This window comes from Dendrobates tinctorius, unplaced genomic scaffold (genome assembly GCF_039654945.1).
Source record: "Dendrobates tinctorius isolate UK_male_01 unplaced genomic scaffold, ASM3965494v1 ptg000111l, whole genome shotgun sequence".
Classification (NCBI taxonomy): Eukaryota; Metazoa; Chordata; class Amphibia; order Anura; family Dendrobatidae; genus Dendrobates; species Dendrobates tinctorius.
In genome coordinates, this window is record NW_027361779.1 from 8,182,040 (window position 1) to 8,205,348 (window position 23,309).

Sequence of the window (23,309 nt, forward strand, 5' to 3'; positions counted from 1 at the left end):
TTGGGAAAGGCGCATGACCCCGGAACTTTGAACGTGGGCTGCTCTCCCATTCGGGTCCCGACCCAGGCTCAAGATGCTTAGCGGCCGCCACCTGCCAAATGCAATCACGCTCAGTCTAGAACTGCCGGTGGCGCGAAACCAATACCTCTTTGGGGGTTTTCGAGAAAAAAAAAATCGGAAGCGAAATTGGGCAAAACGCATGACCCCGGACCTGCGAGCGCAGGCTGCTCACCCATTCGTGTCCCAACCCAGGTTGCTTAGCGGCCGCCACCTGCCAAATGCAATCACGCTCGGTCTAGAATGGCCGGTGGCGCGAGCCCACCACCTCTTTGGGGGTTTTCGAGAAAAAAAAATCGGAAGCGAAATTGGGCAAAACGCATGACCCCCGGACCTGCGAGCGCGGGCCGTTCTCCCATTCGGATCCCGACCCAGGCTCAGGTTGCTTAGCGGCTGCCACCTGCCAAATGCAATCATGCTCGGTCTAGAACGGCCAGTGGCGCGAGCCCACCACCTCTTTGGGGGTTTTCGAGAAAAAAAAAATCGCAAGCGAAATTGGGCAAAACGCATGACCCCGAACCTGCGAGCGCGGGCTGTTCTCCCATTCGGGACCCGACCCAGGCTCAGGTTGCTTTGCGGCCGCCATCTGCCAAATGCAATCACACTGAGTCTAGAACGGCCGGTGGCGCGAGCCCACCACCACTTTCGGGGTTTTCGAGAAAAAATAATATCGGAAGCGAAAATGGGCAAAACCCCCGAACCTGCGAGCGCGGGCTGCTATCCCATTCGGGTCCCAACACAGGCTCAGGTTGCTTAGCGGCCACCACCTGCCAAATGCAATCACGCTCAGTCTAGAACGGCCGGTGGCGCGAGCCCACCACCTCTTTGGGGGTTTTCGAGAAAAAAAACATCGGAAGCGAAATTGGATAAAATGCATGACCCCGGACCTGCGAGCGCAGGCTGCTCTCCCATTCGGATCCCAACCCAGGTTCAGGTTGCTTAGCGGCCGCCACCTGCCAAATGCAATCACGCTCGGTCTAGAACGGCCGGTGGTGCGAGCCCACCACCTCTTTGGAGGTTTTTGAGAAAAAAAAAATCGTAAGCGAAATTGGGAAAAAACGCATGACCCCGGACCTGCGAACGCGGGATGCTCTCCCATTCAGGTCCCGACCCAGGATAAGGTTGCTTAACGGCCGCCACCTGCCAAATGCAATCACGCTTGGTCTAGAACGGCTGGTGGCACAAGCCCACCACCTCTTTGGGGGTTTTCGAGAAAAAAAAATCAGAAGCGAAATTGGGTAAAGCGCACGACCCCGGACCTGCGAGCGCAGGCTGCTCTCCCATTCGGGTCCCGACCCAGGCTCAGGTTGCTTATCGGCCGCCACCTGCCAAATACAATCACGCTCGGTCTAGAACGGCCGGTGGCGCGAGCCCACCACCTCTTTGGGGGTTTTCGAGAAAAAAAAAATCAGAAACGAAATTGGGCAAAACGCATGACCCTGAACCTGCGAGCGCGGGCTGCTCACCCATTCGGGTCCCGACTCAGGCTCAGGTTGCTTAGCGGCCGCCACCTGCCAAATGCAATCACGCTCGGTCTAGAACGGCCGGTGGCGCGAGGCCGCCACCTCTTTGGGGGTTTTAGAGAAAAAAAATCGGAAGCGAAATTGGGCAAAATGCATGACCCCGGACCTGCGAGGGCGGGGTGCTTTCCCATTTGGGTCCCGACCCAGGCTCAGATTGCTTAGCGGCCGCGACCTGCCAAATGCAATCACGCTCTGTCTAGAACGGCCGGTGGCGCGAGCCCACCACCTCTTTGGGAGTTTTCGAGAGAAAAAAAATCGGAAGCGAAATTGGGCAAAATGCATGACCCCGGACCTGCCAGCGCTGGCTGCTCTCCCATTCGGTTTCCGACCCACGCTCAGGTTGCTTAGCGGCGGCCACCTGCCAAACACAATCACGTTCGGTCTAGAACAGGCGGTGGCGCGACCCCACCACCTCTTTGGAGGTTTTCGAGAAAAAAAAAATCTGAAGCGAAATTGGGCAAAACGCATTGCCCCGGATCTGCGACCGCGGGCTGCTCTCCCATTCGGGTCCCGACCCAGGCTGAGGTTGCTTAGCGGCGGCCACCTGACAAATGCAATCACGCTCGGTCTAGAACAGCCGGTGGCGTGAGCCAACCACCTCTTTTGGGGTTTTCGAGAAAAAAAAAATCGGAAGAGAAATTGGGCAAAATGCGTGACCCCGAACCTGCGAGCGCGGGCTGCTCTCGCATTCAGATCCCAACCCAGGATCAGGTTGCTTAGCGGCCGCCACCTGCCAAATGCAATCACGCTCTGTCTACAACGGCAGGTGGCGCGAGCCAACCACCTCTTTGGAGGTTTTCGAGAAAAAAAAAATCGTAAGCGAAATTGGGAAAAAACGCATGACCCCGGACCTGCGAACACGGGAGCAGGCTGCTCTCCCATTCGGGTCCCGACCCAGGATGAGGTTGCTTAGCGGCGACCACCTGCCAAATGCAATCACGCTCGGTCTAGAACGGCCGGTGGCGCGATCCCACCACCTCTTTGGGGGTTTTCGAGAAAAAAAAAATCGGAAGCGAAATTGGGCAAAACGCATGACCCCGGACCTGCGAGCGCGGGCTGCTCTCCCATTCGGGTCCCGACTCAGGCTCAGATCGCTTAGCGGCCGCCACCTGCCAAATGCAATCATGCTCGGTCTAGAACGGCAGGTGGCGCAAGCCCACGACCTCTTTGGGGGTTTTCGAGAAAAAAAAAATCGGAAGCGAAATTGGGAAAGCTGCATGACCCCGGACCTGCGAGCGCGGGCTGCTCTCCCATTCGGGTCCTGACACAGGTTCAGGTTGCTTAGCGGCCGCCACCTGCCAAACGCAATCACGCTCAGTCCAGGACGGCCGGTGGCGTGAGCCCACCACCTCTTTGGGGGCTTTCGAGAAAAAAAAAATCGAAAGTGAAATTGGGCAAAACGCAAGACCCCAGACCTGCGAGCGCGGGCTGGTCTCCCATTCGGGTCCCGACCCAGGATCAGGTTGCTTAGCAGCCGCCACCTGCCAAATGCAATCATGCTCGGTCTAGAACGGCCGATGGCGCAAGCCCACCACCTCTTTGGGGGTTTTCGAGAAAAAAAAAATCGGAAGCGAAATTGGGAAAATGCATGACCCCGGACCTGCGAGCGCGGGCTGCTCTCCAATTCAGGTCCTGGCACAGGATCAGGTTGCTTAGCGGCCGCCACATGCCAAATGCAATCACGCTCGGTCTAGAACTGCAGGTGGCACGAGCCCACCACCTCTTTGGGGGTTTTCGAGAAAAAAAAAAAATCGGAAGCAAAATTGGGCAAAAAGCATGACCCCGGACCTGAGAGCGAGGGCTGGTCTCCCATTTGGGTCCCGACCAAGGCTGCTTAGCCGCTGCCACCTGCAGAATGCAATCACACTCGGTCTAGAATGGCCAGTGGCATAAGCTCACCCCCTCTTTGGGGGTTTCCGAGAAAAAAAAATCGGAAGCGAAATTGGGCAAAACGCATGACCCCGGACCTGCGAACGCGGGCTGTTCTCCCATTTGGGTCCCGACCCAAGCTAAGGTTGCTTAGCGGCTGCCATCTACCAATTGCAATCACGCTCGGTCTAGAATAGTCGGTGGCATGAGCCCACCACCTCTTTGGGGGTTTTCGATAAAAAAAAAATCAGAAGCGAAATTGGGCAAGACGCATGAGCCCGGCCCTGCGAGCGCGGGTTGCTCTCCTATTTGGGTCCCGACCCAGGGTCAGGTTGCTTAGCAGACGCCACCTTCCAAACGCAATCACGCTCCTTCTAGAACGGCTGGTGGCGTGAGCCCACCACCTCTTTGGGGGTTTTCGAGAAAAAAAAAATCGGAAGCGAAATTGGGCACAACGCATGACCCCGGACCTGCGAGCGCGGGCTGCTCTGCCATTCGGGTCCCGACCCAAGCTCAGATTGTTTAGAGGCTGCCACCTGCCAAATGCAATCACGCTCGGTCTAGAACGGACGGTGGCGCAAGCCCACCACCTCTTTGGGGGTTTTCGAGAAAAAAAAAATCGGAAGCGAAATTGGGCAAAACGCATGACCCCGGACCTGTGAGCGCGGGCTGCTCTCCCATTCAGGTCCCGACCCTGGCTGCTTAGCGGCCGCCACGTGCCAAATGCAATCACGCTCAGTCTAGAAAGGCCAGTGGCGCGAGCCCACCACCTCTTTGGGGGTTTTCGAGAAAAAAAAAAATCGGAAGCGAAATTGGGCAAAACGCATGACCCCGGACCTGCGAACGCGGGCTGCTCTCCCATTCGGGTCCTGAACCAGGCTTCTTAGCAGCCACCACCTGCCAAATGCAATCACGCTCGGTCTAGAACGGCCGGTGGCGTGAGCCCACCACCTCTTTGGGGGTTTTCGAGAAAAAAAAAATCGGAAGCGAAATTGGGCAAAACGCTTGACCCCGGACCTGCGAGCGCGGGCTGCTCTCCCATTCGGGTCCCGACCCAGGCTCAGGTTGCTTAGCGGCCGCCACCTGCCAAATGCAATCACGCTCAGTCTAGAACGGACGGTGGCGCGAGCCCACCACCTCTTTGGGGGTTTTCGAGAAAAAAAAAAATCGGAAGCGAAATTGGGCAAAACGTATGACCCCGGACCTGCAAGCGCGGGCTGCTCTCCCATTCGGGTCCCGACCCAGGCTCAGGTTGATTAGCGGCCGCCACCTGAAAAAATGCAATCACGGTCGGTCTAGAACGGCCGGTGGTGCGAGCCCACCACCTCTTTGGGGGTTTTCGAGAAAAAATAAATCGGAAGCGAAATTGGGCAAGGCGCAAGACCCCGGACCTGCCAGCGCGGGCTGCTCTCCCATTCGGGTCCCGACCCAGGCTCAGGTTGCTTAGAGGCCGCCACCTGCCAAATGCAATGACGCTCGGTCTAGAACAGCCGGTGGCGCAAGCCCACCACCTCTTTGGGGGTTTTCGAGAAAAAAAAAAAGGAAGCGAAATTGGGCAAAGCGCATGACCCCGGAGCTTCGAGCGCGGGCTGCTCTCCCATTCGGGTCCCGATCCAAGCTCAGGTTGCTTAGCGGCCACCACCTGCCAAATGCAGTCACGCTCAGTCTAAAACGGCCGGTGGCATAAAACCAATACCTCTTTGGGGGTTTTCGAGAAAAAAAAAATCGGAAGCGAAATTGGTCAAAACGCAAGACCCCGGACCTGCAAGCGTGGGCTGAACTCCCATTTGGGTCCCGACCCAGGCTCAGGTTGCTTAGCGGCCGCCACCTGCCAAATGCAATCACGGTCGGTCTAGAACGGCTGGTGGCGCGAGCCCACCACCTCTTTGGGGGTTTTCGAGAAAAAAAAAATCGGAAGCGAAATTGGACAAAATGCATGAACCCGGACCTGTGTGCACAGGCTGCTCTCCCATTCATGTCCCGACCCAGGCTCAGGTTGCTTAGTGTCCGCCACCTGCAAATGCAATCACGCTCGGTCTAGAACGGCTAGTGGCATGAGCCCACCAACTCTTTGGGGTTTTTCGAGAAAAAAAAATCCGAAGCGAAATTGGGCAAGGAGCAAGACCCCGGACCTGCCAGCGCGGGCTGCTCTCCCATTCGGGTCCCGACCCAGGCTCAGGTTGCTTAGAGGCCGCCACCTGCCAAATGCAATCACGCTCGGTCTAGAACGGCTGGTGGTGCAAGCCCACCACCTCTTTGGGGGTTTTCGAGAAAAAAAAAAACAGAAGCGAAATTGGGCAAAGCGCATGACCCCGGAACTTCGAGCGCGGGCTGCTCTCCCATTCGGGTCCCGATCCAAGCTCAGGTTGCTTAGTGGCCACCACCTGCCAAATGCAGTCACGCTCAGTCTAGAACGGCCGGTGGCACGAAACCAATACCTCTTTGGGGGTTTTCGAGAAAAAAAAAATCGGAAGCGAAATTGGGCAAGGAGCAAGACCCCGGACATGCGAGCGCGGGTTGCTCTCCCATTCGGGTCCCGACCAAGGCTAAGGTTGCTTGGCGGCCGCCACCTGCCAAATGCAATCACACTCGGTCTAGAACGGCCGGTGGCGCCAGCCCACCAGCTCTTTGGGGTTTTTCGAGAAAAAAAAAATCAGAAGCGAAATTGGGCAAAACGCATGACCCCGGACCTGCAAGCGCGGGCTGCTATCCCATTCGGGTCCCGACCCAGGCTGCTTAGCTGCCGCCACCTGCCAAATGCAATCACGCTCGGTCTAGAACAGCCGGTGGCGCGACCCCACCACCTCTTTGGGAGTTTTCTAGAAAAAAAATCAGAAGCGAAATTGGGCAAAACGCATGACCCCGTACCTGCGAGCGCGGGCTGCTCTCCCATTCGGGTCCCGACCCAGGCTCAGGTTGCTTGGCGGCCGCCACCTGCCAAATACAATCACGCTCGGTCTAGAACGGCCGGTGGCGCGAGCCCACCACCTCTTTGGGGGTTTTCGAGAAAAAAAAAAATCGGAAACGAAATTGGGCAAAACGCATGACCCTGAACCTGTGAGCGCGGGCTGCTCACCCATTCGGGTCCCGACTCAGGCTCAGGTTGCTTAGCGGCCGCCACCTACCAAATGCAATCACGCTCGGTCTAGAACAGCCGGTGGCACGAGCCCGCCACCTCTTTGGGGGTTTTAGAGAAAAAAAATCGGAAGCGAAATTGGGCAAAACGCATGACCCCGGACCTGCGAGCGCGGGCTGCTCTCCCATTCGGGTCGCGACCCAGGCTCAAGTTGCTTAGTGGCCTCCACCTGCCAAATGCAATCACGCTTGGTCTAGAACGGCCTGTCGCGTGAGCCCACCACCTCTTTGGAGTTTTTCGAGAAAAAATAATCGGAAGCGAAATTGGGCAAAATGCATGACCCCGGACCTGCGAGGGCGGGGTGCTTTCCCATTTGGGTCCCGACCCAGGCCCAGATTGCTTAGCGGCTGCGACCTGCCAAATGCAATCACGCTCTGTCTAGATCGGCCGGTGGCGCGAGCCCACCACCTCTTTGGGAGTTTTCGAGAGAAAAAAAATCGGAAGCGAAATTGGGCAAAACGCATGACCCCGGACCTGCCAGCGCTGGCTGCTCTCCCATTCGGTTTCCGACCCAGGCTCAGGTTGCTTGGCGTCCGCTACCTGCCAAACGCAATCACGCTCGGTCTAGAACGGCCGGTGGCGCGAGCCCACCACCTCTTTGGGGGTTTTCGAGAAAAAAAAAATCAGAAGCGAAATTGGGCAAAACGCATGACCCCGGACGTGCGAGCGTGGGCTGTTCTCCCATTCGGGTGCCGACAAAGGCTCAGGTTGCTTAGCGGCCGCCACATGCCAAATGCAATCACGCTCGGTCTAGAACGGCCAGTGGCGCGAGCACACCACTTCTTTGGTGGTTTTCGAGAAAAAAAAAATCGGAAGCGAAATTGGGCAAAATGCATGACCCCGGACATGCGAGCGTAGGCTGCTCTCCCATTCGGGTCCCAACCCAGCCTCAGGTTGCATAATGGCCGCCACCTGCCAAATGCAATCACGCTCGGTCTAGAACGGCCGGTGGCGCGAGCCCAAAACCTGTTTGGGGGTTTTTGAGAAAAAAAAAATCGGAAGCGAAATTGGGCAAAACGCATGACCCCGGACCTGCGAGCGTGGTCTGCTCTCCCATTCGGGTCGCAACCCAGGCTAAGGTTGCTTGGCGGCTGCCACCTGCCAAATGCAATCACGCTTGGTCTAGAACGGCCGGTCGCGCGAGCCCACCACCTCTTTGGGGGTTTTCGAGAAAAAAAAATCAGAAGCGAAATTGGGCAAAACGCATGACCCCGGACCTGCGAGCGCCGGCTGCTCTCCCATTCGGGTCCCGACCCAGGATCAGTTTGCTTAGTGGCCGCCACATGCCAAATGCAATCACGCTCGGTCTAGAATGGCCGGTGGCGCGAGCCCACCACCTCTTTGGGGGTTTTCGAGAGAAAAAAAATCGCAAGCGAAATTGGGCAAAACGCATGACCCCGGACCTGCAAGCGCAGGCTGTTCTCCCATTCGGGTCCCGACCCAGGCTAGGGTTGCTTAGCGGCAGCAACCTGCCAAATGCAATCACGCTCGGTCTAGAACGGCCGGTGGCGCGAGCACACCACTTCTTTGGGGGTTTTCGAGAGAAAAAAAATCGGAAGCGAAATTGGGCAAAACGCATGACCCCGGACCTGCGAGCGCGGGCTGCTCTCCCATTCGAGTCCCGACCCAGGTTCAGGTTGCTTAGCGACCACCACCTGCCAAATGCAATCACGCTTGGTCTAGAATGGCCGTTGGGGCGAGCCCACCACCTCTTTGGGGGTTTTCGAGAAAAATAAAATCGGAAGCGAAATTGGGCAAAACGCATGACCCCGGACCTGCGAGCGTGGGCTGCTCATCCATTCGGGTCCCGACACAGGCTCAGGTTGCTTAGCGGCCGCCACCTGCCAAATGCAATCACGCTCGGTCTAGTTCGGCCGGTGGCGCAAGCACACCACCTCTTTGGGGGTTTTCGAGAAAAAAAAAAATCGGAAGTGAAATTGGGCAAAGCGCATGACCCCGGACCTGCGAGCGCGGGCTGCTCTTCCATTCGGGTCCCGACCCAAGCTCAGGTTGCTTAGCGGCCGCCACCTGCCAAATGCAATCACGCACGGTCTAGAACGGCCGGTGGCACGAGCCCACCACCTCTTTGGGGGTTTACGAGAAAAAAAAAATCGGAAGCGAAATTGTGCAAAACGCATTACCCCGGACCTGCGAGCGCGGGCTGCTCTCCCATTCGGGTCCCGACCCAGGCTCGGGTTGCTTAGCGGCCGCCACCTGCCAAATGCAATCACGCTCGGTCTAGAACTGCCGGTGGCGCGAGCCAACCACGTCTTTGGGGGTTTTCAAGAAAAAAAAAATAGGAAGCGAAGTTGTGCAAAGCGCATGACCCCACACCTGCGAGCGTGGGCTGCTCTCCCATTCTTGTCCCGACCCAGGATCAGGTTGCTTAGCTGCCGCCACCTGCCAAATGCAATCACGCTCGTCTAGAACGGCCGGTGGCGAGAGCTCACCACCTCTTTGGGGGTTTTCGAGAAAAAAAAAATCGGAAGCGAAATTTGGCAAAACGCATGACCCCGCACCTGCGAGCGTGTGCTGCTCTCCCATTCGGGTCCCGACACAGGCTGAGGTTGCTTAGCGGCCGCCACCTGCCAAATGCAATCACGCTCGGTCTAGATCGTCCGGTGGCGCGAGCCCACCACCTCTTTGGGAGTTTTCGAGAAAAAAAAAAATAGGAAGCGAAATTGGGCAAAACGCATGACCCCGGACCTGCAAGCGCGGGCTGTTCTCCCATTCGGGTCCCGACACAGGCTAAGGTTGCTTAGCGGCCGTCACCTGCCAAATGCAATCACACTCAGTCTAGAACGGCCGGTGGCGCGAGCCCATCACCTCTTTGGGGGTTTTCGAGAGAAAAAAAATCGGAAGCGAAATTGGGCAAAACGCATGACCCCGGATCTGCGAGCGCGGGCTGAACTCCCATTCGGGTCCCGACCCATGTTCAGTTTGCTTAACGGCCGCCACCTGCCAAATGCAATCACGCTCGGTCTAGAACGACCGGTCGCGCGAGCCCACCACCTCTTTGGGGGGTTTCGAGAAAAAAAAATCGGAAGCGAAATTGGGCAAAACGCATGATGTCGAACGTGCGAGCGCGGGCTGCGCTCACATTCGGGTCCCGACCCAGGCTCAGGTTGCTTAGCGGCCGCCACCTGCCAAATGCAATCACGCTCGGTCTAGAACGGCTGGTGGCGCGAGCCCACCACCTCTTTGGGGGTTTCGAGAGAAAAAAAATCGGAAGCGAAATTGGGCAAAACGCATGGCCCTGGACCTGTGAGCGCGGGCTGCTCTCCCATTCGTGTCCCGACCCAGGATCAGGTTGCTTGGCGGCTGCCACCTGCCAAATGCAATCACGCTTGGTCTAGAACGGCCGGTTGCGCGAGCCCACCACCTCTTTGGGGGTTTGCGAGAAAAATAAAATCGGAAGCGAAATTGGGCAAAACGCATGATCCCGGACCTGCGAGCGCGGGCTGCTCTCCCATTCGGGTCCCGACCCAAGCTCAGGTTGCTTAGCGGCCGCCACCTGCCAAATGCAATCACGCTCGGTCTAGAACGGCCGGTGGCGCGAGCCCACCACCTCTTTGGGGGTTTACGAGAAAAAAAAAATCGGAAGCGAAATTGTGCAAAACGCATGACCCCGGACCTGCGAGCGCGGGCTGCTCTCCCATTCGGGTCCCGACCCAGGCTCGGGTTGCTTAGCGGCCGCCACCTGCCAAATGCAATCACGCTCAGTCTAGAACGGCCGGTGGCGCGAGCCAACCACGTCTTTGGGGGTTTTCAAGAAAAAAAAAATAGGAAGCGAAGTTGGGCAAAGCGCATGACCCCACACCTGCGAGCGTGGGCTGCTCTCCCATTCTTGTCCCGACCCAGGCTCAGGTTGCTTAGCGGCCGCCACCTGCCAAATGCAATCACGCTCGGTCTAGAACGGCCGGTGGCGCGAGCCCACCACCTCTTTGGGGGTTTTCGAGAAAAAAAAAATGGGAAGTGAAATTGGGCAAAGCGCATGACCCCGGACCTGCGAGCGCAGGATGCTCTACCATTCGGGTCCCGACCAAATCTCAGGTTGCTTAGTGGCCTCCACCTGCCAAATGCAATCACGCTCGTCTAGAACGGCCGGTGGCGCGAGCTCACCACCTCTTTGGGGGTTTTCGAGAAAAAAAAATCAGAAGCGAAATTTGGCAAAACGCATGACCCCGTACCAGCGAGCGCGGGGTGCTCTCCCATTCGGGTCCCGACCCAGGCTAAGGTTGCTTAGCGGCCGCCACCTGCCAAATGCAATCACGCTCGGTCTAGAGCAGCCATTGGCGCGAGCCCACCACCTCTTTGGGGGTTTTCGAGAAAAAAAAATCGGAAGCGAAATTGGGCAAAACGCATGACCTCGGACCTGCAAGCGCGGGCTGCTCTACCATTAGGGTTCTGACCCAGGCTAAGGTTGCTTGGCTCCCGCCAGCTGCCAAATGCAATCACGCTCGGTCTAGAACGACCGGTGGCGCGAGCCCACCACCTCTTTTGGGGGTTTTCGAGAAAAAAAGAATCGGAAGCGAAATTGGGCAAAACGCATGACCCCGGACGTGCGAGCACGGGCTGCTCTCCCATTCGGGTCGCGACCCAGGCTCAAGTTGCTTAGCGGCCGCCACCTGCCAATTGCAATCACGCTCGGCCTAGAACGGCCGGTGGCGAGAGCCCAAAACCTGTTTGGGGTTTTTGAGAAAAAAAAAATCGGAAGCGAAATTGGGCAAAACGCATGATCCCGGACCTGCGAGCGCGGGCTGCTATCCCATTCGGGTCGCGACCCAGGCTAAGGTTGCTTGGCTCCCGCCACCTGCCAAATGCAATCACGCTCGGTCTAGAACGGCCGGTGGCGCGAGCCCACCACCTCTTTGGGGGTTTTCGAGAAAAAAAAAATCGTAAGCGAAATTGGGCAAAACGCATGACCCCGGACCTGCGAGCGCGGGTTGCTCTCCCATTCGGGTCGCGACCCAGGCTAAGGTTGCTTGGCGGCTGCCACCTGCCAAATGCAATCACGCTTGGTCTAGAACGGCCGGTCGCGCGAGCCCACCACCTCTTTGGGGGTTTTCGAGAAAAAATAATCAGAAGCGAAATTGGGCAAAACGCATGACCCCGGACCTGCGAGCGCGGGCTGCTCTCCCATTCGGGTTCCGACCCAGGCTCAGGTTGCTTAGTGGCCGCCACCTGCCAAATGCAATCACGCTCGGTCTAGAATGGCCGGTGGCGCGAGCCCACCACCTCTTTGGGGGTTTTCGAGAGAAAAAAAATCGGAAGCAAAATTGGGGAAAACGCATGACCCCGGACCTGCAAGCGCACGCTGTTCACACATTCGGGTCCCGATCCAGGCTAAGGTTGCTTAGCAGCCGCAACCTGCCAAATGCAATCTCGCTCGGTCTAGAAATGCCGGTGGCGCGAGCCCACCACTTCTTTGGGGGTTTTCGAGAGAAAAAAAATCGGAAGCGAAATTGGGCAAAACGCATGACCCCGGACCTGCGAGCGCGGGTTGCTCTCCCATTCGAGTCCCGTCCCAGATTCAGGTTGCTTAGCGGCTGCCACCTGTCAAATGCAATCACGCTCGGTCTAGATTGGCCGGTGGCGTGAGCCCACCACCTCTTTGGGGGTTTTCGAGAAAAATAAAATCGGAAGCGAAATTGGGCAAAATGCATGACCACGGACCTGCAAGCGTGGGCTGCTCACCCACTCGGGTCCCGACCCAGGCTCAGGTTGCTTAGCGGCCGCCACCTGCCAAATGCAATCACGCTCGGTCTAGAACGGCCGGTGGCGCGAGCCCACCACCTCTTTGGGGGTTTCGAGAGAAAAAAAATCGGAAGCGAAATTGGGCAAAAAGCATTACCTCGGACCTGCGAGCGCGGGCTGCTCTCCCATTCGGGTCCAGACCCAGGCTCAGGTTGCTTAGCGGCCGCCACCTGCCAAATGCAATCACGCTCGGTCTAGAACGGCCAGTGGCGCGAGCCCACCACCTCTTTGGGGGTTTTCGAGAAAAAAAAAAATCGGAAGCGAAATTGGGCAAAACGCATGACCTCGGACCTGCGAGCGCGGGCTGCTCTACCATTCGGGTCCTGACCCAGGCTAAGGTTGCTTGGCGCCCCCCAGCTGCCAAATGCAATCACGCTCGGTCTAGAACGGCCGGTGGCGCGAGCCCACCACCTCTTTGGGGGTTTTTGAGAAAAAAAGAATCGTAAGCGAAATTGGGCAAAACGCATGACCCCGGACCTGCGAGCGCGGGCTGCTCTCCCATTCGGGTCGCGACCAAGGCTTAAGTTGCTTAGCGGCCACCACCTGCCAAATGCAATCACTCTAGGTCTAGAACGGCCGGTGGCGCAAGCCCACCACCTGTTTGGGGGTTTTTGAGAAAAAAAAAAATCGGAAGCGAAATTGGGCAAAACGCATGACCCCGGACCTGCGAGCGCGGGCTGCTCTCCCATTCGGGTCGCGACCCAGGCTAAGGTTGCTTGGCGCCCGCCACCTGCCAAATGCAATCACGCTCAGTCTAGAACGGCCGGTGGCGTGAGCCAACCACCTCTTTGGGGGTTTTCGAGAAAAAAAAAAATCGGATGCGAAATTGGGCAAAACGCATGACCCCGGACCTGCGAGCGCGGGCTGCTCTCCAATTCGGGTCCTGACCCAGGCTCAGGTTGCTTGGCGGCCGCCACCTGCCAAATGCAATCACTCTCGGTCTAGAACGGCCGGTGGCTCGAGCCCACCACCTCTTTGGGGGTTTTCTAGAAAAAAAAATCGGAAGCGAAATTGGGCAAAGTGCATGACCCCGGACCTGCGAGCGCTGGCTGCTCTCCCATTCGGGTCCCGACCCAGGTTCAGGTTGCTTGGCGGCTGCCACCTGCCAAATGCAATCACGCTCGGTCTAGAACGGCCGGTGGCGCGAGGCCACCACCTCTTTGGGGGTTTTCGAGAAAAAAAAAATTGGAAGCGAAATTGGGCAAAACGAATGACCCCGGACCTGCGTGCACGGGCTGCTCTCCAATTCGGGTCCTGACCCAGGCTCAGGTTGCTTGGAGGCTGCCACCTGCCAAATGCAATCACGCTCGGTCTAGAACGGCCGGTGGCACGAGCCCACCACCTCTTTGGGGGTTTTCGAGAAAAAAAAAATCGGAAGCAAAATTGGGCAAAACGCATGGCCCTGGACCTGCGAGCGCGGGCTGCTCTCCCATTCGCGTCCCGACCCAGGCTCAGGTTGCAAAGCAGCCGCCACCTGCCAAATGCAATCACGCTCGGTCTAGAACAGCCGGTGGCGCGAGCCCACCACCTCTTTGGGGGTTTTCGAGAAAAAAAAAAATCGGAAGCGAAATTGGGCAAAACGCATGACCCCGGACCTGCGAGCGCGGGCTGCTCTCCCATTCGGGAACCGACCCAGGCTCAGGTTGCTTAGCGGCCGCCACCTGCCAAATGAAATCACGCTCGGTCTAGAACAGCCGGTGGCGCGAGCCCACCACCTCTTTGGGGGTTTTCGAGAAAAAAAAAAAATCGGAAGCGAAATTGGGCAAAATGCATGACCCCGGACCTGCGAGCGCGGGGTGCTCTCCCATTCGGGTTCCGACCTAGGCTCAGGTTGCTTAGCGGCCGCCACCTGCCAAATGCAATCACGCTCGGACTAGAATGGCCGGTGACGCGAGCCCACCACCTCTCTGGGGGTTTTCGAGAGAAAAAAAATCGGAAGCGAAATTGGGCAAAACGCATGACCCCGGACCTGCAAGCGCAGGCTGTTCTCCCATTCGGGTCCCGACCCAGCTTAACGTTGCTTAGCGGCCGCAACTTGCCAAATGCAATCACGTTCGGTCTAGAAATGCCGGTGGCGCGAGCCCACCACCTCTTTGGGGGTTTTCGAGAAAAAAAAAATCGGAAGCGAATTTGGGCAAAACGCATGACCCCGGACCTGCGAGCGCGGGCAGCTCACCCATTCGGGTGCCGACACAGGCTCAGGTTGCTTAGCGGCCGCCACCTGCCAAATGCAATCACGCTCGGTCTAGAACGGCCGGTGGCGCGAGCCCACCACCTCTTTGGGGGTTTTCGAGGAAAAAAAATCGGAAGCGAAATTGGGCAAAACACATGACCCCGGGCCTGCGAGCGCGGGCTGCTCTCCCATTTGGGTCCCGACCCAGGCTCAGGTTGCTTGGCGGCTGCCACCTGCCAAATGCAATCACGCTCGGTCTAGAACGGCCGGTGGAGCGAGCGCACCACCTCTTTGGGGGTTTTCGAGAAAAAAAAAATCGAATGCGAAATTGGGCAAAATGCATGACCCCGGGCCTGCGAGCGCGGGCTGCTCTCCCATTCGGGTCCCGACCCAGGCTCAGGTTGCTTAGCGGCCGCCACCTGCCAAATGCAATCACTCTCGGTCTAGAACGGTCGATGGCGCGAACCCACCACCTCTTTGGGGGTTTTCGAGAAAAAAAAAATCGGAAGCGAAAATGGGCAAGACGCATGACCCCGGACCTGCGAGCGCGGGCTGCTCTCCCATTCGGGTCCCGACCCAGGCTCAGGTTGTTTGGCGGCTGCCACCTGCCAAATGCAATCACGCTCGGTCAAGAACGGCCGGTGGCGCGAGCCCACCACCTCTTTGGGGGTTTTCGAGAAAAAAAAAATTGGAAGCGAAATTGGGCAAAATGCATGACCCCAGACCTGCGAGCGCAGGCTGCTCTCCCATTCGGGTCCCGACCCAGGCTCAGGTTGCTTAGTAGCCGCCACCTGCCAAATGCAATCACGCTCGGTCTAGAACGGCCGGTGGCGTGAACCCACCACCTCTTTGGGGGTTTTCGAGAAAAAAAAAATCGGAAACGAAAATGGGCAAGACGCATGACCCCGGACCTGCGAGCGCGGGCTGCTCTTCCATTCGGGTCCCGACCCAGGCTCAGGTTGCTTGGCGGCCGCCACCTGCCAAATGCAATCACGCTCGGTCAAGAATGGCCGGTGGCGCGAGCCCACCACCTCTTTGGGGGTTTTCGAGAAAAAAAAAATCGGAAGCGAAATTGGGCAAAACGCATGACACCGGACCTGCGAGCGCTGGCTGCTCTCCCATTTGGGTCCCGACCAAGGCTCAGGTTGCTTAGTGGCCGCCACCTTCCAAATGCAATCACGCTCGGTCTAGAAAGGCCGGTGGCGCGAGCCCACCACCTCTTTGGGGGTTTTCGAGAAAAAAAAATCGGAAGCGAATTTGGGCAAAACGCATGACCCCGGACCTGCGAGCGCGAGCAGCTCACCCATTCGGGTGCCGACACAGGCTGAGGTTGCTTAGCGGCCGCCACCTGCCAAATGCAATCACGCTCGGTCTAGAACGGCCGGTGGCGCGAGCCCACCACCTCTTTGGGGGTTTTCGAGAAAAAAAAATCGGAAGCGAAATTGGGCAAAACGCATGACCCCGGGCCTGCGAGCGCGGGCTGCTCTCCCATTTGGGTCCCGACCCAGGCTCAGGTTGCTTGGCGGCTGCCACCTGCCAAATGCAATCACGCTCGGTCTAGAACGGCCGGTGGAGCGAGCGCACCACCTCTTTGGGGGTTTTCGAGAAAAAAAAAATCGAACGCGAAATTGGGCAAAATGCATGACCCCGGGCCTGCGAGCGCGGGCTGCTCTCCCATTCGGGTCCCGACCCAGGCTCAGGTTGCTTAGCGGCCGCCACCTGCCAAATGCAATCACTCTCGGTCAAGAACGGTCGATGGCGCGAACCCACCACCTCTTTGGGGGTTTTCGAGAAAAAAAAAATCGGAAGCGAAAATGGGCAAGACGCATGACCCCGGACCTGCTAGCGCGGGCTGCTCTCCCATTCGGGTCCCGACCCAGGCTCAGGTTGTTTGGCGGCTGCCACCTGCCAAATGCAATCACGCTCGGTCAAGAACGGCCGGTGGCGCGAGCCCACCACCTCTTTGGGGGTTTTCGAGAAAAAAAAAATTGGAAGCGAAATTGGGCAAAATGCATGACCCCAGACCTGCGAGCGCAGGCTGCTCTCCCATTCGGGTCCCGACCCAGGCTCAGGTTGCTTAGTAGCCGCCACCTGCCAAATGCAATCACGCTCGGTCTAGAACGGCCGGTGGCGCGAACCCACCACCTCTTTGGGGGTTTTCGAGAAAAAAAAAATCGGAAACGAAAATGGGCAAGACGCATGACCCCGAACCTGCGAGCGCGGGCTGCTCTCCCATTCGGGTCCCGACCCAGGCTCAGGTTGCTTGGCGGCCGCCACCTGCCAAATGCAATCACGCTCGGTCAAGAACGGCCGGTGGCGCGAGCCCACCACCTCTTTGGGGGTTTTCGAGAAAAAAAAAATCGGAAGCGAAATTGGGCAAAACGCATGACACCGGACCTGCGAGCGCTGGCTGCTCTCCCATTTGGGTCCTGACCAAGGCTCAGGTTGCTTAGTGGCCGCCACCTGCCAAATGCAATCACGCTCGGTCTAGAATGGCCGGTGGCACGAGCCCACCACCTCTTTGGGGGTTTTCGTGAAAAAAAAAATCGGAAGCGAAATTGGGCAAAATGCATGACCCCAGACCTGTGTGCGCAGGCTGCTCTCCCATTCATGTCCCGACCCAGGCTCAGGTTGCTTAGTGTCCGCCACCTGCAAATGCAATCACGCTCGGTCTAGAACGGCCAGTGGCATGAGCCAACCAACTCTTTGGGGTTTTTCGAGAAAAAAAAATCGGAAGCGAAATTGGGCAAAACGCATGACCCCGGACATGCGAGCGCGGGTTGCTCTCCCATTCGGGTCCCGACCAAGGCTAAGGTTGCTTGGCGGCCGCCACCTGCCAAATGCAATCACACTCGGTCTAGAACGGCCGGTGGCGCGAGCCCACCAGCTCTTTGGGAGTTTTCTAGAAAAAAAAATCAGAAGCGAAATTGGGCAAAACGCATGACCTCGGACCTGCGAGCGCGGGCTGCTCTACCATTCGGGTCCTGACCCAGGCTAAGGTTGCTTGGCTCCCGCCAGCTGCCAAATGCAATCACGCTCGGTCTAGAACGACCGGTGGCGCGAGCCCACCACCTCTTTTGGGGGTTTTCGAGAAAAAAAGAATCGGAAGCGAAATTGGGCAAAACGCATGACCCCGGACGTGCGAGCACGGGCTGCTCTCCCATTCGGGTCGCGACCCAGGCTCAAGTTGCTTAGCGGCCGCCACCTGCCAAATGCAATCACGCTCGGCCTAGAACGGCCGGTGGCGCGAGCCCAAAACCTGTTTGGGGTTTTTGAGAAAAAAAAAATCGGAAGCGAAATTGGGCAAAACGCATGATCCCGGATCTGCGAGCGCGGGCTGCTATCCCATTCGGGTCGCGACCCAGGCTAAGGTTGCTTGGCTCCCGCCACCTGCCAAATGCAATCACGCTCGGTCTAGAACGGCCGGTGGCGCGAGCCCACCACCTCTTTGGGGGTTTTCGAGAAAAAAAAAATCGTAAGCGAAATTGGGCAAAACGCATGACCCCGGACCTGCGAGCGCGGGTTGCTCTCCCATTCGGGTCGCGACCCAGGCTAAGGTTGCTTGGCGGCTGCCACCTGCCAAATGCAATCACGCTTGGTCTAGAACGGCCGGTCGCGCGAGCCCACCACCTTTTTGGGGGTTTTCGAGAAAAAATAATCAGAAGCGAAATTGGGCAAAACGCATGACCCCGGACCTGCGAGCGCGGGCTGCTCTCCCATTCGGGTTCCGACCCAGGCTCAGGTTGCTTAGTGGCCGCCACCTGCCAAATGCAATCACGCTCGGTCTAGAATGGCCGGTGGCGCGAGCCCACCACCTCTTTGGGGGTATTCGAGAGAAAAAAAATCGGAAGCAAAATTGGGGAAAACGCATGACCCCGGACCTGCAAGCGCACGCTGTTCACACATTTGGGTCCCGACCCAGGCTAAGGTTGCTTAGCAGCCGCAACCTGCCAAATGCAATCTCGCTCGGTCTAGAAATGCCGGTGGCGCGAGCCCACCACTTCTTTGGGGGTTTTCGAGAGAAAAAAATCGGAAGCGAAATTGGGCAAAACGCATGACCCCGGACCTGCGAGCGCGGGCTGCTCTCCCATTCGAGTCCCGTCCCAGGTTCAGGTTGCTTAGCGGCTGCCACCTGTCAAATGCAATCACGCTCGGTCTAGATTGGCCGGTGGCGTGAGCCCACCACCTCTTTGGGGGTTTTCGAGAAAAATAAAATCGGAAGCGAAATTGGGCAAAACGCATGACCACGGACCTGCAAGCGTGGGCTGCTCACCCACTCGGGTCCCGACCCAGGCTCAGGTTGCTTAGCGGCCGCCACCTGCCAAATGCAATCACGCTCGGTCTAGAACGGCCGGTGGCGCGAGCCCACCACCTCTTTGGGGGTTTCGAGAGAAATAAAATCGGAAGCGAAATTGGGCAAAAAGCATTACCTCGGACCTGCGAGCGCGGGCTGCTCTCCCATTCGGGTCCAGACCCAGGCTCAGGTTGCTTAGCGGCCGCCACCTGCCAAATGCAATCACGCTCGGTCTAGAACGGCCAGTGGCGCGAGCCCACCACCTCTTTGGGGGTTTTCGAGAAAAAAAAAAATCGGAAGCGAAATTGGGCAAAACGCATGACCTCGGACCTGCGAGCGCGGGCTGCTCTACCATTCGGGTCCTGACCCAGGCTAAGGTTGCTTGGCGCCCGCCAGCTGCCAAATGCAATCACGCTCGGTCTAGAACGGCCGGTGGCGCGAGCCCAACACCTCTTTGGGGGTTTTTGAGAAAAAAAGAATCGTAAGCGAAATTGGGCAAAGCGCATGACCCCGGACCTGCGAGCGCGGGCTGCTCTCCCATTCGGGTCGCGACCAAGGCTTAAGTTGCTTAGCGGCCGCCACCTGCCAAATGCAACCACTCTAGGTCTAGAACGGCCGGTGGCGCAAGCCCACCACCTGTTTGGGGGTTTTTGAGAAAAAAAAAAATCGGAAGCGAAATTGGGCAAAACGCATGACCCCGGACCTGCGAGCGCGGGCTGCTCTCCCATTCGGGTCGCGACCCAGGCTAAGGTTGCTTGGCGCCCGCCACCTGCCAAATGCAATCACGCTCAGTCTAGAACGGCCGGTGGCGCGAGCCCACCACCTCTTTGGGGGTTTTCGAGAAAAAAAAAAATCCGATGCGAAATTGGGCAAAACGCATGACCCCGGACCTGCGAGCGCGGGCTGCTCTCCAATTCGGGTCCTGACCCAGGCTCGGGTTGCTTGGCGGCCGCCACCTGCCAAATGCAATCACTCTCGGTCTAGAACGGCCGGTGGCTCGAGCCCACCACCTCTTTGGGGGTTTTCTAGAAAAAAAAAATCGGAAGCGAAATTGGGCAAAGCGCATGACCCCGGACCTGCGAGCGCTGGCTGCTCTCCCATTCGGGTCCCGACCGAGGTTCAGGTTGCTTGGCGGCTGCCACCTGCCAAATGCAATCACGCTCGGTCTAGAACGTCCGGTGGCGCGAGGCCACCACCTCTTTGGGGGTTTTCGAGAAAAAAAAAATCGGAAGCGAAATTGGGCAAAACGAATGACCCCGGACCTGCGTGCACGGGCTGCTCTCCAATTCGGGTCCTGACCCAGGCTCAGGTTGCTTGGAGGCTGCCACCTGCCAAATGCAATCACGCTCGGTCTAGAACGGCCGGTGGCACGAGCCCACCACCTCTTTGGGGGTTTTCGAGAAAAAAAAAATCGGAAGCAAAATTGGGCAAAACGCATGGCCCTGGACCTGCGAGCGCGGGCTGCTCTCCCATTCGCGTCCCGACCCAGGCTCAGGTTGCTAAGCAGCCGCCACCTGCCAAATGCAATCACGCTCGGTCTAGAACAGCCGGTGGCGCGAGCCCACCACCTCTTTGGGGGTTTTCGAGAAAAAAAAAAAATCGGAAGCGAAATTGGGCAAAACGCATGACCCCGGACCTGCGAGCGCGGGCTGCTCTCCCATTCGGGAACCGACCCAGGCTCAGGTTGCTTAGCGGCCGCCACCTGCCAAATGAAATCACGCTCGGTCTAGAACAGCCGGTGGCGCGAGCCCACCACCTCTTTGGGGGTTTTCGAGAAAAAAAAAATCGGAAGCGAAATTGGGCAAAACGCATGACCCCGGACCTGCGAGCGCGGGCTGCTCTCCCATTCGGGTTCCGACCTAGGCTCAGGTTGCTTAGCGGCCGCCACCTGCCAAATACAATCACGCTCGGACTAGAATGGCCGGTGACGCGAGCCCAACACCTCTCTGGGGGTTTTCGAGAGAAAAAAAATCGGAAGCGAAATTGGGCAAAACGCATGACCCCGGACCTGCAAGCGCAGGCTGTTCTCCCATTCGGGTCCCGACCCAGCTTAACGTTGCTTAGCGGCCGCAACTTGCCAAATGCAATCACGTTCGGTCTAAAAAGGCCGGTGGCGCGAGCCCACCACCTCTTTGGGGGTTTTCGAGAAAAAAAAATCGGAAGCGAATTTGGGCAAAACGCATGACCCCGGACCTGCGAGCGCGGGCAGCTCACCCATTCGGGTGCCGACACAGGCTCAGGTTGCTTAGCGGCCGCCACCTGCCAAATGCAATCACGCTCGGTCTAGAACGGCCGGTGGCGCGAGCCCACCACCTCTTTGGGGGTTTTCGAGAAAAAAAAATCGGAAGCGAAATTGGGCAAAACGCATGACCCCGGTCCTGCGAGCGCGGGCTGCTGTCCCATTTGGGTCCCGACCCAGGCTCAGGTTGCTTGGCGGCTGCCACCTGCCAAATGCAATCACGCTCGGTCTAGAACGGCCGGTGGAGCGAGCGCACCACCTCTTTGGGGGTTTTCGAGAAAAAAAAAATCGAACGCGAAATTGGGCAAAATGCATGACCCCGGGCCTGCGAGCGCGGGCTGCTCTCCCATTCGGGTCCCGACCCAGGCTCAGGTTGCTTAGCGGCCGCCACCTGCCAAATGCAATCACTCTCGGTCTAGAACGGTCGATGGCGCGAACCCACCACCTCTTTGGGGGTTTTCGAGAAAAAAAAAATCGGAAGCGAAAATGGGCAAGACGCATGACCCCGGACCTGCTAGCGCGGGCTGCTCTCCCATTCGGGTCCCGACCCAGGCTCAGGTTGTTTGGCGGCTGCCACCTGCCAAATGCAATCACGCTCGGTCAAGAACGGCCGGTGGCGCGAGCCCACCACCTCTTTGGGGGTTTTCGAGAAAAAAAAAATTGGAAGCGAAATTGGGCAAAATGCATGACCCCAGACCTGCGAGCGCAGGTTGCTCTCCCATTTGGGTCCCGACCCAGGCTCAGGTTGCTTAGTAGCCGCCACCTGCCAAATGCAATCACGCTCGGTCTAGAACGGCCGGTGGCGCGAACCCACCACCTCTTTGGGGGTTTTCGAGAAAAAAAAAATCGGAAACGAAAATGGGCAAGACGCATGACCCCGGACCTGCGAGCGCGGGCTGCTCTCCCATTCGCGTCCCGACCCAGGCTCAGGTTGCTTGGCGGCCGCCACCTGCCAAATGCAATCACGCTCGGTCAAGAACAGCCGGTGGCGCGAGCCCACCACCTCTTTGGGGGTTTTCGAGAAAAAAAAAATCGGAAGCGAAATTGGGCAAAACGCATGACACCGGACCTGCGAGCGCTGGCTGCTCTCCCATTTGGGTCCCGACCAAGGCTTAGGTTGCTTAGTGGCCGCCACCTGCCAAATGCAATCACGCTCGGTCTAGAATGGCCGGTGGCGCGAGCCCACCACCTCTTTGGGGGTTTTCGAGAAAAAAAAAATCGGAAGCGAAATTGGGCAAAACGCATGACCCCGGACCTGCGAGCGTGGGCTGCTCACCCATTCGGTAACCGACCAAGGGTCAGGTTGCTTAGCGGCCGCCACCTGCCAAATGCAATCACGCTCGGTCTAGAACAGCCGGTGACGCGAGCCCACCACCTCTTTGGGGGTTTTCGAGAAAAAAAAAATCGGAAGCGAAATTGGGCAAAACGCATGACCCCGGACCTGCGAGCACGGGCTGCTCTCCCATTCGGGTCCGAACCAGGCTCAGGTTGCTTAGCGGCCGCCACCTACCAAATGCAATCACGCTAGGTCTAGAACGGCCGGTGGCGCGAGCCCACCACCTCTTTGGGGGTTTTCGAGAAAAAAAAAATCGGAAGTGAAATTGGGCAAAACGCATGACCCCGGACCTGCGAGCTGCTCTCCCATTCGGGTCCCGACCTAGGCTCAGGTTGCTTAGCGGCTGATATCTGCCGATTGCAATTACGCTCGGTCTAGAACGGCCGGTGGCGAGAGCCCACCACCTCTTTGGGGGTTTTCGAGAAAAAAAAAATCGGAAGCGAAATAGGGCAAAACGCATGACCCCGGACCTTCGAGCGCGGGCTGCTCTCCAATTCGGGTCCTGACCCAGGCTCAGGTTGCTTGGCGGCTGCCACCTGCCAAATGCAATCACGCTCGGTCTAGAACGGCCGGTGGCGCGAGCCCACCACCTCTTTGGGGGTTTTCGAGAAAAAAAAAATCGGAAGCGAAATTGGGCAAAACGCATGACCGGCTAGCGCGGGCTGCTCTCCCATTCGGGTCCTGACCCAGGCTCAGGTTGCTTGGCACCCGCCACCTGCCAAATGCAATCACGCTCGGTCTAGAACGGCCGGTGGCGCGAGCCCACCACCTCTTTGGGGGTTTTTGAGAAAAAAAAAATCTGAAGCGAAATTGGGCAAAATGCATGACCCCGGACCTGTGAGCGCGGGCTGCTCTCTCATTCGGGTCCCGACCTAGGCTCAGGTTGCTTAGCGGCTGACATGTGCCAATTGCAATTTCGCTCGGT